Source organism: Saccopteryx bilineata, chromosome 7 (assembly GCF_036850765.1).
Source record: "Saccopteryx bilineata isolate mSacBil1 chromosome 7, mSacBil1_pri_phased_curated, whole genome shotgun sequence".
NCBI lineage: Eukaryota > Metazoa > Chordata > Mammalia > Chiroptera > Emballonuridae > Saccopteryx > Saccopteryx bilineata.
The window spans coordinates 87,060,489-87,065,815 of NC_089496.1; the positions used below are offsets into that span (position 1 = coordinate 87,060,489).

The window sequence follows — 5,327 nt, forward strand, 5'->3', positions numbered from 1 at the left end:
GTTTGTTTACACTTCTTTTTTATTATTATTCATTTTAGAGAGGAGAGGGAGAGATAGAGAGGAGAGACAGAGAGAGAGAAGGGGGAGGAGCTGGAAGCATCAACTCCCATATGTGCCTTGACCAGGCAAGCCCAGGGTTTCGAACCGGCAACCTCAGCATTTCCAGGTCGACGCTTTATCCACTGCGCCACCACAGATCAGGCTGTTTGTTTACACGTCTTATGCAATGAATTCATAGAGAATAGGCTCTGGCAGCTCAGGCTCCTATCCCTTGGTTCTCACAAAGTGCTTCGCTGGGTGGAGCAGGCTGGCACTCCAGTTGAATCTGGGCACCCCTCTTTTTGGCATCCTTCTTTTTCTGGTCATTTTCTTTCATACTTTTCAGGAAGCTATCTCAGCCCTTAGACTGCTTAATATGTTCAATTAGTACATTAATTCTTCTGGCAAGAATCTTGCCCTTAACTTGATGTAGAAAATAAAATAAAAGAAAAAAGAGAATCTTGCCCCTAACTTGTTTATTTACAACAATGCCAATAGCATGCTGGGTAACACTGTAGACTCCTCCGGTTTTACCATGGAAATATATGTGGGACATTCCTTTTTCAAGAGTGCTCATTCCTTTGATGTCAACAATATCACCTTGTAGATTTGCATGTATGTGGCCAAAGGAACAACTCAATGTTTTCTAAAAGGCTTTGAGACCATGTAATGTGTGTTTCTTCTCTTTCCCTTGGGTTGGTCATTGGGTGAATTGCTAAAAGATGGCAGTTCTGGCTGAAAAAAGGCAGATAGTTACATTTTAAATTGAGCTTACATGGTGAAAATCATGTATGCTTGAAAAACTATGCTTGAAAATCCTTAAGTCAGCCATAAAGTAGATAGATGTGCCTCTTCTCTCACGTGCCTCTCTAAGACATCCCCATAACTCAGCCTAGTCAGAATCTTTATTGCGCTTGCAACACCTTAGTTGTTCATTGATTGCTTTCTCATATGTGCCTTGACCGCGGGCCTTCAGCAGACCGAGTAACCCCTTGCTCGAGCCAGCAACCTTGGGTCCAAGCTGGTGAGCTTTGCTCAAACCAGATGAGCCCATGCTCAAGGAGGCGACCTCGGGGTCTCGAACCTGGGTCCTCTGCATCCCAGTCCGACGCTCTATCCACTGCGCCACCACCTTGTCAGGCTAGTCAGAATCTTTAAACACCAGGATCATGCTCACTGCAGCAAAATGCTTCCAGTAAGACAGGCCCAGGGCACATGAGACCAAATGAGAGAAGAGCAGATTCACCTCTCTAGTCTCACTTCTTCTCCGAGTGGAATCACCTCATGCTAGTTAAGTTTTTGCATTTTAAGTCTCAACTCTCTTCTCAGGAAGAGTTTATTTGGCTCTTTGCAAAGAGGCAAGCCTTTTTCAAAAAGTCTCTTGTTAAAAAAAAATATATAATCTACAAACAATAAAACACATCTATCTTAAGTATATGGTTTGACGAGTCTGATAAGCGTATATACATCCATGGACTCATCACCACATGAAAGGGATAGAACATAACCGTCACTGCAGAGAGCTCTGTGTGCCCCTTTTGCAGTAAATTTCTACCCCTAATGCTAGGTAACTATTGCTATGTTTCTCTTTTCTACAACTTTCTAGAATTTCTTAGAAATAAAATTTCCTTTTCCTAGAATTTTATATAAACAGAATCATATAATATGTACTTTCATTTCTGTGGAAATGACCAATTAAACAAAGGTTTAACCTTTTTTTTTTTTTTTTTTTTTACAAAGACAGAGAGAGAGAGAATCAGAGAGAGGGATAGATAGGGACAGACAGACAGGAACGGAGAGAGATGAGAAACATCAATCATCAGTTTTTCATTGCAACACCTTAGTTGTTCATTGATTGCTTTCTCATATGTGCCTTGACTGCGGGCCTTCAGCAGACTGAGTAACCCCTTGCTCAAGCCAGCGACCTTGGGTCCAAGCTAGTGAGCTTTGCTCAAACCAGATGAGCCCGCTCTCAAGCTGGCGACCTCAGGATCTCAAACCTGGATCCTCCGCATCCCAGTCCAACACTCTATCCATTGCGCCACTGCCTGGTCAGAGATATAATACTTGCAGTAAGTGGCAAGGCCTTTGAATATAATATACAGGGAAAAAGGAACTTAGCGTTGCAATAAAGAAGGGAAGTTGCTCTATAAATATGGGACAATTTGCTTAATCCCATAAAATAGGAGAATCAATTAATAATCACACTCAGAGGACCTCAATAAGGTCAACTTTAGTAGCAGGACGGTTCAGGATGGGTCACTGTGGAAGATGAAGGCAGATAAAAACTATTAAGAAGGATGTGGAGGTAGGAAGTAGAAAAAGCCTGGGAATGAGTGTCAAACCTTATTTTCAGTCATGGTTGTATCACTGACAAAAAATATGACCTTAGATAATGCCTGTTCTGATCCTGATTTCATTGTCTATATAATAACTGGACTGCAGACGTGATTTATGTGTCGTTGCAGTATTAGACATAAGTTTCATGAGGGCAGGGGCTTTATATGTACTGTTGTGATCCTAGCACCTATCAAAATGCTAGCACTCAATAAATATTTGTTGAATGAATAAATAATCTAAGATCTCTTGTGACTCTGACATCTTATCACTTTTGTTAGAATCACTCGATATAATGTCGGTTCCTCAACTCTGGCTAGTCCCCCAATGAGTCTTGGCCCAAACTACACTTTTTGCCACACAACCTATGTACACATGGAGGCTAAAGGTTAGTCTTGCCCACCCATTAAAAGCCATTGAGACAAACACTTCCAATTACTAAGAAGCAGCAGCCTCCAGACTCCCAGAAGAGCCAGAGGTGCAGGACAAAATGGGAAATGATCTGGCCCTAGAATTTGTGGCAGTACAATTAATGGCATACAGGTCTTTTAATGTGGTACACTCAGTGGACAAATAGGGCTGAAAGATCAGGTGTGTGACCTTCTAGAGTTACTAAGATGGTTGTAAGTATAGTTTTCCCTGGCTTGACGGCTTTCATTATGAAAGTTTGGCAGGTTCTACCACATGACAAAAGCCCTATCCCAAAGGTCGCAAACTCCAAGACCTTTAGGGGCTGGATAAGTAAAGAATGAAGTATGTTAAAAAAAGTATGCCAATATGGAATGTGAGAAGTATGGTGATCTCAGCAGGACATGTTGAAACTAAAAAAATAAATAAATTGTATTCAGATTTTAAAATGATTTGCTGGGAAAAAAAATATTGCTTCCAGAATTAAGTCCCTGGGTTTGCAATTCAGGTGTTACTTCGTGATTGTATTCCTGATGGCAGGATCCTCGCCAGTGGCAGCTCTTTGAAAAGCCCGGGGCACACAGTTAGAGCTTAATGAATACTTTTTGAATTAACTGATGTGGTGATGGTCTGGGGTTTTATTGGGTTGGAAAATCTGATGGAGTGAGTCCAGTGGTGGGATTTAGCCAGTTCGCACTGACTGGTTCAGCAGAACCAATACCTAATTTTTGTTGAGTTCGGCAAACCAGTTGCTAATATGGTGCTTGTAATCAGGGTTCTCTCTAAAGTGGGCGCCTGGGCAGCCACCAATGTGGAAATCACAAACTTACATTCCTTACTCTTTTATAATGTTCATCTGCGCAACAGTGTACTCTAAGTGCCTGTAGTAATGTTCATTTCGTCCGTAGGTGAAACAATTGCAAATGAGGACGCCAATCAGGAAGCAATATGGAAATATCTTAAATAACAGTTTTATTATTTTTGTCAGGTATTATTTAATATTTTTCCATTAATATTTTAAAGCTCTTTCTTATAATATAATCTAGTTTTCTGTACCTCTTTTATTGTTCTTATTTAAGTATTAAATGCATGAAATAATAAATTAATTTTTGATGTATCCTTTTTTATATTTAAAACAGTCATTAGGGCAGAGAACCGGTTGTTTAATCATTTGAATCCCACCACTGAGTGAGTCTCTCTTATCATCTCTTCTCTCTACCTTGCTTCTCAGTAAAGTGCTAGTTTCGATGCCTGGCTGTTCATTCATTTCCACACTTTCAGCTTGGCAACCTTGAAGCAAACTTGACTGCAGTGGACTCAAAACACTCCAGTTCTCATTTGTCATCTCTGTCTCTCTGCCTCCTTCTCTCCCTCTCTCCCTCCTCACCATGACCTTATATTCTCAGGATAGAAGCTGGGTCATTCTATTCCTCATTCCCCCATTTTCCTTCATGATTTTTGACCCTTGTATTTCAACTTGATCTTTCTTTTTTTATTTACTTTTATTGATTTGAGAGAGAGAGAGGAAGGGAGAGAAAGAGACTGAGAAACATCGGTCTGTTCCTCCTCCTATGTGCCCTGACCTGGGCGGGATCCAACCAGCAACATCTGCGTGTCAGGACAATGTGCTAACCAACTGAGCTCTCCAGCCAGGGCTTCAGCTTTCTCTTTATTTCTTTTCTTTTTTTTTTTTTTTTTTTTTTGTATTTTTCTGAAGCTGGAAACGGGGAGAGACAAGTCAGACAGACTCCCGCATGCGCCTGACTGGGATCCACCCGGCATGCCCACCAGGGGTGACGCTCTGCCCACCAGGGGGCGATGCTCTGCCCCTCCGGGGCGTCACTCTGTCTTGACCAGAGCCACTCTAGCGCCTGGGGCAGAGGCCAAGGAGCCATCCCCAGCGCCTGGGCCATCTTTGCTCCAATGGAGCCTTGGCTGCGGAAGGGGAAGAGAGAGACAGAGAGGAAGGAGAGGGGGAGGGGTGGAGAAGCAGATGGGCACTTCTCCTGTGTGCCTTGGCCGGGAATCGAACCCGGGACTTCTGCACGCCAGGCTGACGCTCTACCACTGAGCCAACCGGCCAGGGCCTATTTTTTTTCTTTTTAAGACTTTCTTTGTTGATTAGAGAGAGAGAATAGTTGCTTCTCATATGTGCCTTGACCAGGCAAGCTTATTGTTTTGAACCAGTGACCTCTGTATTCAAGGTCGATGCTTTATCCACTGCACCACCACAGGTCAGGCAGCTTTCTATTTCCTTTTTTTTTTTTAATTTTTTAAAAAATTTTATCTATTCATTTTTAGAGAGGAAGCAGAGAGAAAGAGAGAGAGAGAAGGGGGGAGAAGCAGGAAGCATCAACTCCCATATGTGCCTGGACCAGGCACATACGTCCAGGGTCTCAAACCAGCGACCTCAGTTTTGGAGGTCAATGCTTTATCCACTGCGCCACCACAGGTCAGGCAACTTTCTATATTTCTTAACCCTTCAAGTTCATGCATTTCTTTCTATTAAAAAGAACTAGCCAGTAAATCTATTCACACAAAGG

General features: G+C 42.3%; 1 pseudogene; it reads right to left on the bottom strand.

Annotated features, from left to right (window-relative positions):
- Positions 1-219: 219 nt before the first annotated feature.
- Positions 220-2,399, bottom strand: LOC136310707 (large ribosomal subunit protein eL21-like; annotated as a pseudogene).
- Between the last annotated feature and the right edge of the window lie 2,928 nt (positions 2,400-5,327).